The sequence below is a fragment of the Jaculus jaculus genome, chromosome 23 (genome assembly GCF_020740685.1).
Source record: "Jaculus jaculus isolate mJacJac1 chromosome 23, mJacJac1.mat.Y.cur, whole genome shotgun sequence".
Taxonomy (NCBI): domain Eukaryota; kingdom Metazoa; phylum Chordata; class Mammalia; order Rodentia; family Dipodidae; genus Jaculus; species Jaculus jaculus.
Genome location: NC_059124.1, coordinates 10,615,555 through 10,630,016, shown reverse-complemented (window position 1 = coordinate 10,630,016; position 14,462 = coordinate 10,615,555). Strand labels below are relative to the sequence as shown.

At 40.8% G+C, this 14,462-nt stretch overlaps 1 protein-coding gene and 1 pseudogene across 1 annotated transcript in view; one reads left to right on the top strand and one right to left on the bottom strand.

Annotated features, from left to right (window-relative positions):
- LOC123456483 (vomeronasal type-2 receptor 116-like) overlaps positions 1-7,984 on the bottom strand; it is a 36,256-nt gene extending 28,272 nt beyond the window's left edge. Inside the window, exon 1 of the mRNA XM_045139808.1 lies at positions 7,875-7,984. The gene's annotated coding sequence lies outside the window, so the exon portion shown is untranslated. The remainder of the gene's footprint in view (positions 1-7,874) is intronic.
- Positions 7,985-11,128: 3,144 nt separating this feature from the next.
- On the top strand, positions 11,129-14,260 carry LOC101595684 (annotated as a pseudogene).
- The last annotated feature ends 202 nt before the right edge of the window (positions 14,261-14,462 follow it).

Sequence of the window (14,462 nt, the reverse complement as noted above, 5' to 3'; positions counted from 1 at the left end):
AAGTCCCAACAATTGTTCTTTACAGGTAAAGAAAAAATGATCGCAAAATTCATATGGAATGTCAGAAGACCTCAAATATCCAAACAAATCCTCAGAAAAAGGAAAAAAAAAAAAAAAAAAAACCAAACCTCTGGAAGCATCACCATACCTGAACTAAAGCTATATTGCAAAACCATAATAGCAAAAACAACATGGTGTTGGCATAATAACAGGATTAAATACCAATAAAACAGAATCAAGGACCTGGACTTTGGGTCAAGTAACCAAGGCTACTTAATATTTGACAAAGGCACCAACAATGTAGGCTGGAAAAAAGACAGCAGCTTCAAAAAATGGTGCTGGACAAACTGGAAAACCATATGCAGGAAAATGAAACTCTATCCACAAATCTCTCCATGTACAAAACTCAAGTCCAGATAGTTCAAACACCTCAATATAAGACTGGAAACTCAGCTACTACTGTAAGAAGAAAAAAATAGGAGGAATTTCCATGATATAGCAATGGGAAAAGACTTCCTGGACAAAACAGCAGTAGCTCAGGAACTTAAACAATCACTCAACCATTGGGACCTCATGAAGCAGACAAACATACAATAAGCAGAACCAGTAGATTACCCACAGAATGGGAGAAAATTTTCACTGACTATACATCTGACAGAGGCCTAATTTCTAGTTTCTATTGAGAACTCAAAAACCTAAATAATAAAAGGTCAAACAGCCCACTCACAGAATGGGGCAAAGAACTGGACAGGGAATTCATAGAGGAAGAAACACAAATGGCAAACACACACTTAAAAACATGTTCATCGTCCCTAATCACCAGGGAAATGCAAATTAAAACAACTATGAGATTCCACCTTACCCAAGTAAGGATAGCAAACATTTAAAAATCAAATGAAAACAAATGCTGGTGAGGGGCCTAGAATGGAACACATCAAAATGTACAAAATACAGTTTCTAAATCGAGTAACTGTACCCAACGAAAGTATCCTTCATAACAGATTGTGAAAGGAAAGCTTTCAAAAATTTCAAATATAGGGGATGGAGAGATGGTTTAGTGGATAAGGCACTTGCCCGAAATTCCTAACAACCGAGGTTCGATTCTCCTCTCCCCATGTAAAGCAAGATATGCAAAGTGGTGCATGTGTCTGGAGTTTGTTTGCAGTGGCTCAAGGTTCTGTTGCACCCATATTCATTCATTTTGTCTCTCTTTTTGCAAATAAATAAAATATTAAAAAAATAAAAAGAAAGGAAAGCTTTCCATGAAAAAAGAGTTCTATGATTATAAGAACACAAATCCAAACCTACAGAGCATACTGTAGGGAGTGCTATGCACAGAAGAGTCAAACAACCAATCCCAAATGCCCACAAGAGAAAGATCACAATAACCAAAACTAGAGCAGGCTTGAAAATGTAAAAAGCACACAAAAGTGCCAAAACCCACAAGGCCTCTAAAATGGCAGGCATTGGGCTGGAGAGATGGCTTAGCAGTTAAGCGCTTGCCTGTGAAGCCTAAGGACCCCGGTTCGAGGCTCGATTCCCCAGGACCCACATTAGCCAGATGCACAAGGGGGCGCATGTGTCTGGAGTTCGTTTGCAGAAGCTGGAAGCCCTGGCGTGCCCATTCTCTCTCTCTCCCCCTCTATCTGTCTTTCTCTCTGTGTCTGTCGCTCTCAAATAAATAAATAAAAATTTAAAAAATAAATAAATAAAATAAAATAAAAAATAAAATGGCAGGCATTACATTGAACCTCACAGTTACAACCTTAAATATTAATGATCTTTACTCACCTATCAAAAGACACATGTTAACAGGGTGTAGCAGAAAAATGGACCCTGCTATCTGCTGTTTTCGAGAAAGCCACCTGACCATTAAGTATAGACACTTGGTAAGAGTGAAAGGCAGGAAAATGATTTTCTAAGTAATTGGAAATCAGAAACAAGTGGGTGTGGCTATATTAACAGCTGAGAAAATAGACTTGGAATCAAAAGTAACCAAAAGGACAAGGAAGGACACTTTTTATTAATTAAGGGAACAATCAAACATGCAGACATCAAATCCATAAATCTATCTGAAATAAACACAGGTGTACCAGAGTTTATAATAAAACCTACTGCACGACAATACAGAAATAAGCACCAATAGTATCACAGAAGGTAACTGTAATACCCCACTATTATTAATACACAGATCACTCAAGCAGAAAATCAACAGGGAAATAATAGAGCTTAACAACACCACAGATGCACTAGACCTAACTGACATCTACAGTACATTCTACTCCAATTCTACAGAGTAAACATTATTCTCAGTAGCTCATAGAACATTCTCCAAAATAGATCACATATTAGGTGATAAAGAATGCCCCCATAAATTTAGGAAAATTGGCAAAACTTCCTCCATCAAAATGGACAACAGTGCATTAAAGTAACAAATTAACAGCAAGAGGGCTGGAGAGATGGCTTAGTGGTTAAGCGCTTGCCTATGAAGCCTAAGGACCCCAGTTCTAGGCTCAATTCCCCAGGACCCACGTTAGCCAGATGCACAAGGGGCACATGTGTCTGGAGTTTGTTTGCATTGGCTGGAGACTCTGATGTACCCATTCTCTCTCTCTCTCTGCCTCTTTCTCTGTGTCTGTCGCTCTCAAATAAATAAATTAAAATAAACAAACAAACAAAAAATAACAGCAAGAAACAACAGGAAATACACCAACTCCTGGAGACTGGTTGACAAACTTATAAATAATGAGTGGGTTGTAGAAAAAGAAAAAAGGATATTTAAAAATTTCATTATTTCATAATGAAAATAAAAAATACCAAAACTTATGGGAAACAATGAAGGCAGTCTTAAAGGGAAAATTCATAGCACTAAAATCCTTCCTAACAAAGTTAGAGAGGTCACAACTTAAATCCTAACCAACTGCCTAAAAGTATTGGATAAAGAAGAACAATCCAATGTGAAGAGTTCTGATGGAAAGAAATAAGATCAGAGCAGAAATCAACGAAATGGAAACTAAGAAAACTGATGAAATGAAGAGTTGATTCTTTGAAAAAATAAATGAGATTGATAAACCCATAGTCAAACTGGTCAAATGAAATAAGAAGTATCAACAACATTAGAAAAGAAAAGGAAAAGGTCACCACAGACATCAATGAAATTTGAAGAATCATCAGCACATATTTCCCAAACCTCTCCTCCACAAAATAGAATAAGCTGGAGGAAATTGATGAATTCCTATAAACATACCACCTATCAAAACTCAAACCAGATGAGATAAATTTTGTAAACAAACCTATTACATCCATTGAAACTGAAAATGTAAGCTGGGCGTGGTGGTGCACGCCTTTAATCCCAGCACTTGGGAGGCAGAGGTAGGAGGATCGCCGTGAGTTTGAGGCCACCCTGAGACACTATAGTGAATTCCAGGTCAGCCTGGGCTAGAGTGAGTCCCTACCTCGAAAAACCAAAAAAAGAAAAAAGAAACTGCAAATGTAACCAAAAACATTCCCAAAAAGAAAAGACCAGAGCCGGGCGTGGTGGCACATGCCTTTAATCCCAGCACTCGGGAGGCAGAGGTAGGAGGATTGCTGTGAGTTCGAGGCCACCCTGAGACTACAGAGTGAATTCCAGGTCAGCCTGTGATACAGTGAGACCCTACTTCAGAAAAAAGAAAAAGAAAAGAAAAGAAAAGACCAGTACCCAATGGACTTTCTCCAATACACAAATGACAAATACACAAAAAATAAGTGAGTATGGCTATACCACTTTCATTAGTCAAAAAACATCAAATACCTTAGAGTAACACTAACCAAGGAAATGAAAGTCTATATAATGAAAACAAAGAAAGATTAAAGAAAAAATGGAAGAAGACATGAGAAGATGAAAGGACCTTCAATGCTCCTCAATAGATAGAATTAATAATGTGAAAATGTCACTTCTAGCAAAAGCAATATAGAGACTCAACCCAATACCAATAAAAATCCCAGCATCATTATTCGCAGAGATAGAAAAAATAATCTCAAATTTATATGGTATGGTAGAAGCACTTGAATATCCAAAACTATCCTCAGCAAAATAAACACATCTACAGGTATCAACTTACCCATTCTAAAGCCATAGTAACAAAAAAAAAAAAAAAAGGTACTGGCACAAAAAAGACACAATGGAACAAAAATATATACCCAGCTCTTAGTTCAAGTAATTATAGCTACTTGATCATTGACAAAGGAGCCAACAATATATATTGGAGAAAACAGCATCTTCAACAAATGGTGCTGGACAAATTGGATAACCACAGGCACAAAAATGAAACTAGACCCACTCCTCTCACTATGAAAAAAATTAACTCCAAATGGATAAAAGTCTTCAAAATAAGATCTGAAAATCTGAAACTACTGGATAAAAAATGAGAACTTTCCACCACATAGGCATGGGGAAAGGATTCTTGAAAAATATCCCAGTAGCTCAGGAAATTAAACAACCACTCAACCAGTGGAATCTCATGAAGATGAAAACATTTTTTTTGAAGACAACATCCATAAATAGGGTCAACAGACTACCTACAAGATGGGAGAAAATCTTCACCAGCTATATCACAGACAGAGACCTAATATCCAGAATCTACAAAGAACTAAAATTTATGCAATTAAAAAGCAAACAATCACGTGTGAGACATTACCTCGAAAAACCAAAATCAAACAATCCACTCAAAAGATAGAATACAGAAATTAATAGGAAATTCTCAGAAGAAGAAAAACAAATGGATAATACTCATCTAAGAAAATGTTCAACATCCTTAACCATCAGGGAAATGCAAATTAAAACTATTATGAGATTCCACCTTATTCCAGAAAGGATGGCAGACATTAAAAAAACAAATGACAGTGAATGTTGGCAAGATTCCTGGAAAGAGGAAACCTCACCACTGCTGTTGGGAATGCAAACTTGTATAACCACTGTAGACATCAATATGCAGATTCCTGAAAAAGATGAACATAGAGCAACCAACTTACCCAACCATTCTTCTATGGGACATCTACCTTAATGGCCCCAGTCTTCACCACAGAGACATTTGCTCAGCTATGTTTGTACTTGCTCAATTTACAATGGCTAAGAACTGGAATCAAGATGCTGATAACTTGACAAATGGATAATGAAGATGTGATACACATATACAATGAAGTTCTACTCAGCCATAAGGAAAAATGATACACGGAAATTTGTAGGAAAAATGGACAGATTTGGAATAGACCATATTAAGCAAGTTCATACAAATATAGAAAGGGAAATGCAATGTGGTCTCCCTCATTTGTGGTTCCTAAAGTGGAAGAGCTTGAATTGCTGTCATATCCAATAAGCAACTGGGGGGGGGGGGCAGATAAGAGGGAAGAAGGGTTTGAGGAAGGGGACCAGGAAGGCTCAGTGGGGATGGAGGCATAACTAAAACCAAATACAAAATGTATTCTGTGGTAATTTGAATAGATGACCCCCAATATGCTCAGTGTTTTATTAGTTTGTAGTTTGCATCTGTAGCCACCTGGCTGGAGGCGGTGTCACTGGGGGAATCTTAAGGTATGGTAGTGGGTTTGAGATTTTAATCTAAAGATATGCAAAGCGTGCCTAGCTGGAGTTTGTGAAGTATACTGTGCTGTGTGGCTTTTGGCTTTCAGACTTGTGTCTCTCTGTGTGTGCTTGGTCCTGTGAAGGCAGGCCAGCTTCTTCTGCCATTATGGAACTTCTCTTGGGTCTGAAAACATCAATAAATATCCCTTCCTCCATAACTGTGCCCGGTCTGGAAGTTCATGTCAGCAACCCTGAAGCTATCTGCTACATATTGGTATCATAGAAAACTTTCTCCTGGATAGCAGACTAAAGGTTACAACCTTCAATAAGATCATGGAGTGATTGTCTAATAAGGTGGGCCATAGAGAGAGTGCAGTGAAGCCTTCCTTTTAAATATTTGGCCTTGACTGGTAAATCCAAGTACCAACAATTGGTTACAACCCACACAGAGCTGTTGATCCACGAGATGTATGAGCTCCCGGAAACAAGACAAGCTTCTGTCAAAGCACATGATTACCCCCACAGGGGGAAGGTGAGACACTGTATCTGAAGAAACCAAGGCTGCCACTGCACAATACTGCAGAACATCACGGGATCTGCTGAGTCTGGAGGGAAGTCAGCTCCCAGATGTTTAGCCCTTACATAATATAGAAAACAGCCATGAGAGGGTGAGGGAAAGCAGACAATACTGTGAGCAATCAGGGGACCCTCGCATATGCAATCAACCTTTTGCACAGATATACACACCTGTGCAATAGTGGCACCACCCTAGTTATTAAACAAAGGCTTCCTGATCCACTCAGTGGAAAGAAAAACATAGGTGGAACTAGGAACCAATTCAGAATCCTATGGAGATCAAGATCATGGACTCCTTTGAGAAGTGTCAACTAGACTTTGACAAAAATTGAGGCTACACCCATCAAAAGCTCTCAAAATTCAAAACAGTTATGCACTTTAACCTATCTGGATCTCACTCTCCATTAGAAATTTTGTTTTTTGTTTTACAGAAAGCAATGAGAAAAAGGACAACCAAAATCTATCAACAGGAAAAGCTTTTCTAACTCCATGACAGCAGGTGAATCACCCCTATCACAGAGGCCAGGGTCCAAATGAAAACACAAAGGAATTGACGAGATGAGCAAGAATGCTGATTCCATGGTGAGCCTGACAACCTGAGCCAGGGTGATGGAGACAGACACTGAGGACCCTCAAAATGCACCAAAGCAGAAATACAGAAACTGCTGAGAGCTCAACACTAAAGTAGACTTAAAGCACACCCATGGAGGCTCAGGCAATTTTGTGGAAGAGAGGACAGAAAGAATATAAGAGCCATGGGTGGCAGGGAATATCCAGAAGCACTGACTCCACTCCACAATGACAGACTGCTTCTCTTACAACTCATTACCCACAACTCCATGTCAGCAATCCAACTATGGAGGTTCTTCAGTGGAGTGGGAGCAGGGAGGATGGAATGCTGATACCAACACTTGAGGTAGCCACAGAAATATTCAACTTAATAAAAAATTATTAAAGAGAGGCGGGGGGAGAAAATTCCGTTTATTAAACAGTAGCAGCTACCACTTGTAACACTGGTCAGTTTAGGATCTCAGAAGGGATGTAGACAATCACTACTTAGAGTGACATCTCCTACTCTACCAATAGTACATATATCCTACAGTACTTTAATAACTAGGTGCTTCATACATGTGTAGCTGGAATACTGACCAAGTACCTGACTGATTACAGTACAAACCCTTGCTATTCATCTGTCCAAATAAAATACAATAAAATAGGAAAACAATCTATAGCTGGCACCTTTCTTCTTCCTATACCCAATTTCAAAAGGAAGAAAATACACATTATTTGAGAGACTAGTGTATATATGAAAAGTCTGTGCAAGGTTAGGCAGACAAAGAAAATTGGTCCCTTTTTGTACTTGAAGAATTACATGCTCATAGATGAAAGATGGGCAGATACTTTAAGGGACACTTTGTTTCGGCCACTTAATACTTACTGAACAAATGCCAGTGGTGGTTATTGTCAGGACAAGGAGAATCTAGTATGCAGCAAGGTATAAAGCACTGCATCCCCCAAATTCTAGATTTGTGCATTAGAGTATAAAAAATCAGATGCACTTGATTGTGGGAAAATACTGTTCAGTAACAGAAAAAAAAATTTGTTTCATTCAAAAGTAGAATGATTGGGAACAAAAGTGCAGGGGTCCACCAAGTGTTATTATACCCATCTACAGATTTCTTACACATTATTCATGACTGTGAAATAGAAAACTAAGAATCAAACTGACACTTACTGATGAAGCTTGCTCCTTAAATATTCTTCTCTTCTAGAATTCCTTGTTATCATAATGTCAAACATGCAATCCTTCCACATATTTCCAGCATTGTCTGTGTTTTGCTTTCTTCTCCAAAAGCAGCTTGTTTCTGTCAAACTGCAGAAGAGGACAGAAAGCATCACAAGAAATAAGACAAAAATAAAACTAAACAGCTTCCCCATGTTTCGAAACTCTCAGTCTGAGCTCAGATGTAATGTGTAGCATCCAGTAGATACACACATTATACGTGCATGCTTGTGTGTGTAACTATCCTATTATTGCTAACTAGAGGGAATATTTATATACCTAATTTATTTCTTTCCACCTTGCATCACTCTCCCTTGAGTTGTATAGAACAAAGTCCTGGGGCTCTACATCTGAGGTCTACAATAAGGTCAAAAACACAACTTGCAAAATATGTTGTGAGGATCATCTGTTGTTTCAAATGCTGAGTTCATACAGGAATGAATCCCACTAGGATATTTGGTTCCAGACTAATGTCAACAAGTCATTTGGATGCAAAGCACCTGAAACTATGTAAGTGGAATTCTTTAGCATACCTAAAACCAGATGTGAGGTGAAAAGATCAGAAAGGTTTCCTGCCCATCCAGAAATGTGCACCATTATTTCCTCCATTGTTCAAGCAGGGGAGAGAATCCTCACATACCTCACTGCCACCAGCATCTTAGCATTTACTGTGTGGTCCATGCACTACTCAATAGCAGTTTCATTCCTGTAATATGCCACAACTCCATGTTTCTCATTGTCCGAGTAAACAATAGGGAAAATAATCATGGCACGTCCAGCAATTCACAGTCAGTCTCTAAGACACTAAGCTTCATACATTTGTTCTATATGTTCCTCAGCTCCCATAGACCAATACCCTGTGAGGACCTAAGGTTTTTTTTGTTGTTGGTGTTTGCTTGTTTGTTTTTAGAGAAAGAGAGGGGAAGGGCCCAACAGTGCCTTTCAGATGCTGTGAACGAACTCCAGACATGTGCACCTGCTTGTGTCCATACGCAACATTGCACGCTTGTGTCACTATTACATCTGGCTACAGGGGCACCCGAAGATCTGAACAAGCATTCTTAGGGTTCACAGACAAACTCCTTAACCACTAATCCATCTCTTCAGCCCGGCTTTTTTTATCTTTAACGTTATTTTTCCCATTGTTTATTATTTTCTTATTACAACATTCCAGTTTTGTCCATTTTGCTATTATTACTTGGTATTTAACCTTATATCTTATGTGTAAACTCGGCACTTCCATCACCTGAATAAGGAATTAATTTATTGTTGCTTTCACATTATGCCTTGCCAGTTGGAAAGTTAATAAATGAGTGTCAGATGAAGAGTCTGCATGTGTTAATATGGACGGCATAGAAAGTTACACAAATTTAGGGTAACATTTTATCTGAGGTAAGATAGAGGTTGGGGCTTGAAATAAGGCTCAGAGATACTGATTTATTTCCTTATTTCAAATCTGATAAATATTTAATATCATTATTCACTTATGCTAAATGTGGGAATAGTGCTCCTGGAAGATGCAGAGACAATATGGAGAATCATCCTTGGAAGCCGGAGAAAATGCATCATTGAGAAAGGAAAATAAAATATCTGTGTACAGCGTTGAGTATGTTGTCATTATTTTTTAATATCAGTATTTCTTTCTTTTATTTTTAGTTAACATGCAACATGATGCACTTCTATATGGAATATTAATGTATGGCATTGAATTTTGAGCATAGTGCTCTTCCATCACCTTTGTTGGTCCCTCACCCAATTCTCACCTTATCCCTTCCTTACCCCAAATATTCCCTTTGTGTTTCAGCTCACACATGATTTTGCATATGAGAGTAAATATATTTGCCATTTTGTTTTTATTCACTCATTTCCATGATATTTTCCCTCTCCCAGCTCCTTTTAGACTAATTCCTTCCCCCAAATAGCTATGTTTTTATTATCATTAGTATATACATAAAATTTAAAATATAAATATGAGAGAAAATATATTTTGTTCTGAATCTAATTTATTTTCCTTAACATGACAACCCTCTGCTTCATCTACTTCTCTAATGTCAAGATTGTTTTTTATGTCTTAATAAAATTCCACTGTGCATGATCATATGTGTGTACCAGGATACAAAATAAATACACAGAAATCAGTAGCCTTCTTATATGCTAACAACAAACACACAGAGGATAAAATCAGAGAATCACTCTCAATTCATAAATAAATTACCTTGGAATAAACCTAACCAAGGAAGAGAAGGATCTCTACAATAAAAACTTTAAAACACTCAAGCAAGAAATTGCAGAAGACACTAGGAAATGGAAAGACATCCTTTGTTCTTAGATTTGAAGAATCAATATTGTGAAAATGGCAATCTTACTGAAAGCAATCTACACATTTAATGCAATCCCCATCAAAATTCCAATGACGGGCTGGAGAGATGGCTTAGCGGTTAAGCACTTGCCTATGAAGCTAAGGACCCCGGTTCGAGGCTTGATTCCCCAGGACCCACATTAGCCAGATGCACAAGGGGGTGCACACATCTGGAGTTCATTTGCAGTGGCTGGAGGCCCATTCTCTATCTATCTATCTATCTATCTATCTATCTATCTATCTATCTATCTATCTGCCTCTTTCTCTCTCTGTCTGTCACTCTCAAATAAATAAATAAAATTAAAAAAAAATTCCAATGACATTCTTCACAGAAATAGAAAAAAAATCCAAAAATTTATTTGGAATGGAAGCACAAAAAGTCTCAAATATCTAAAAAAATTTTGAGCAACAAAAATAAGGCTGGTGGTGATTTTAACATATATTACAGAGTCATAGTAACAAAAACAGCACAGTATTGGCACAAAAACAGACATGTAGATCAATGGAACAGAATAGAGGACCCAGATGTAAGTCCGGGTAGCTATAGCCACCTGATCTTCAACAACAACAACAACAACAACAAATCCAAAAATACTCATTGGAGAAAAGACAGCCTCTTCAGCAAATGGTGCTGGGAAAACTGGATATGCATCTGTAGAAGTATGAAAATATGTCCTTATCTCTCTCCATGCACAAGAATTAGGTCCAAATGGTTTAAAGACCATACTATCAGACCTGAAACTGAAACTTTTAGAGGAAAAAGTAGGGGAAGCCCTTCAACATATTGGTCTTGGCAAAGACTTTCTGAATATAACCCCAACTGCTCAGGAAATAAACTAACTTCTGCTTTGTGGACATTGACAACCACTTCGTTGAGCTGCCAGAGGGCTTGCCTCAATTTCCCAACAAGCTGGAGTTTGTCCAGGAAGTCTCTGAGAGCCTCATGGCATTGGCATTTCCCGGGAAGGAAACCTGCACTGCCCAGCACTGCAGCGAGAGTGCCTCCAAGCGGAGAGGCTCCATTGCTGGTGCCCCTTTGCACTCCTACAATCTCCTCAAAGAGAATGAAACCATTGTCCAGTTGGACTGGAGTGAGTTTGGAAGAACTGGAAGTGCATGAGGACCCCAGCAGCAATAAAGATCTCAAAGTTCAGTGTGATGACGAACTCAGGATTTACCAGCTAAACATTCAGATCGGGGAAGTTTTTTCCAGTCGCTTTACTCAGACATTTGCAGATTGTGACGTGTTTGTCATTCAGCCCAGCCAGGATAAGGAATCCTGGTTTACCAACAGAGAGCAGATGCAAAACCTTGATAAGGCATCCTTCCTGTCACATCAGCCTGTGCCCTACCTGCCCTTCTCTCATGATTCCCGGAGACACAGATGTTGGCTTCTTTCATTGGCAACAAAATCATGTGCCATGATGAGGACAACAAAGACCCAGGTAGACAAGAGCAGGTTGTTGAACATTCCGACTCCTGCTCTCCACATCCATGTACCAGAAGTGCGCCATGGTGGGTGAAGCAGAGAAAACAATTAAACTGCGTCTGGCAAAACCTGATGATACTGGGGCTGGAGAGATGGCTTAGCAGTTAAGTGCTTGCCTGTGAAGTCTAAGGACTATGGTTCGAGGCTCGATTCTCCAGGTCCCACATAAACCAGATGCACAAGGGGGTGCATGCATCTGGAGTTCATTTGCAGTGGCTGGGGGTCCTAGCACACCCATTCTCGATCTATCTGCCTCTTTCTCTGTCAGTTGCTCTCAAATAAATAAATAAATAATTTTAATTGACCATACTGCAGTTCACCCACACTTACTTGACATGAAGATTGGGCAAGGGAAGTATGAGCCGGGCTTTTTCCCTAAGCTGCAATCTGATGTACTTTCCACTGGACCAGCCAGCAGCAAGTGGACAAAAGGGAGCGCCCCTGCCCATGGAAGTGGAAGGATTGGCAGAAGCGGCACATGGAACACCTGCACGTACATGATGACCAGAGACAGAAGTACACCTGAGAAGCTAGCAATATGGGCAGCGCCATCCCCAGCCCAGACTGCCCAGCCTCTCTCCTCAGTCATTGCCCAAATGAACTGGAAGTTTGTCAAGGGCCGGCTAAAGGAATGCCACAGCAAGACCCAAGAGGATGCTGGTGACAAAGTGGGCTGCAAGGCCATGGGGCTTGGGCACGGGAAGGTGAACATCACTGGTGTGGAAGATAACACTCTGTGACGTCCTGGAAAAGATCTGGAGCCATGGGCTCCAAGCCAAACAGGGGAAATCAGCCTTGGGTCTCATCTGTTACATTATCAGGAAAACCGGCAGAGAAAGCTCACATCAGGGAGCCTCAGTACCTCAGGAATACTTCCTGAATCTGATGCCAGTGCAGTCATGTCTCCTCTGAGGATCTCCCTGATTCAGGGCATGATGCACATCTAGAATATCAGGGAAACCAAGACCAATGTGGGAAAAACCAGAGCATGTGTATGGCTGTCCGTGGATAAAAGGTTACTCTCCTGGGCTGGAGAGATGGCTTAGCGGTTAAGCACTTGCCTGTGAAACCTAAGGACCCTGGTTTGAGGCTCGATTCCCCAGGACCCACATTAGGCAGATGCACAAGGGGGCACACGCATCTGGAGTTCGTTTGCAGTGGCTGGAAGCCCTGGTGCGCCCATTCTCTCTGTCTCTATCTGCCTCTTCCTCTCTGTGTCTGTCACTCTCAAATAAATAAATAAAAACAAACAAAAAAAATTAAAAAAAAAGGTTACTCTCCAGACATCTGAAGCAATTTCAGGCCCTGAGCTCACCAGAAAGTTGTACAAGTGTGATGCCTTCCTGCTGCGATGACGAGAAGGAGCAGTGCGCCTGCCACCTGCTCTCCTTCAATGCTGTCGAATACTGCTTCACCAGTGTCCTCACAACAATCCTGATCCCCTACCACATTTTGTTTGTCTTGAGCAAGAAGGTGGGGGACTCCATATTCACTGCCAACCCATGGATCTGTACCTCAAGAGAACTGAGGAAACACAGATCCTGCAGATCTCCAGAAATGTGCTAGAGATGACCTCTGAGTGCCAGAACCTGGGGAAGCTCACCACTGTTCAGATGGGCCATGATAATTCTGGGCTGTATGCCAACTGGCTGGTGGAGTATGTGATGGTCAGAAATGAGAGCACAGGACACACCTACAAGCTCCTGTGTGGCTGATGGCTGGGGACAGGCATGGACGATGAAAGTCTCGAGTGGGTTCTTGTTGGAGAGCTGCTCACATCCCTACCTGAGGTAGACGAGAGGCCATGCCGGACCCGTCACTGCAGCAGTCCCCAGTGCCATCCAACCATCTCACCCAACATAAGCCCAGTCTGAACACCGGGCAGATCAGGAGTCCATGGGGAGGCAGCAAATGGCATTGTGAAGCACTTCCACAAGCTGAGAAAGACCGGGGCAGTCTGACCCTGTTGCTTTGTGGACAGTGTGGTCTAATCTGAGCCCTGGAACAAGCTTTCCAGCATGGGTTTAAATCAACCTGACTCTTCAAAAATGTCTTCCTCTGGGATGTCCTGGAAAAAGCACAAACCTACTATGAGACATTGAGCAGAACCATGTAGTCCCCGAGGAAAACTGGCATATGAGGGCCCAGAATTTCTATTGGTTTGTCACTGTAATCAACAACAATCCCCGCAGCATCAGCAAGGATAGCAAGTTTCCGATGCTGGTATGCTTGGAAGCCAGAGACACATTCTCACCACTGGAGTGCTCTGCTGGCTGACTGCCCACCACCATTCACGTGTACAAGGATGTGGCCCTGATCAAAGACCACACACTCGTCAATTCTCTGGTCTGTGTGCTGCAGACGCTGCAGGAGTTCAGCATCACGCTGGAGACTGCCCTGGTTATGGGAGGGACATCTGCCATCTGCCATCCCGGTACCACCAGCAGCAAGGCCAGAAAGACTGCCTTCAGCTCGGCCTCTGCCTCCTAAAGGTACCTCAGCAAGTCTGTACACTTACTATAAAAGGAAAATGAGAGGGCTTTTGGAGAAAAAAATAATCTATTTTAGAGTTTATTTGCTGATTTTCTTTTGACACACTTCCATGTGAAAGTGATGGGAGAGAGAGTGGGGGCTTATTTTGAAGCTTGTGCCTCCCTCGCATGGCCATGTGCTGGGAGCCTGTGGCCTCCCA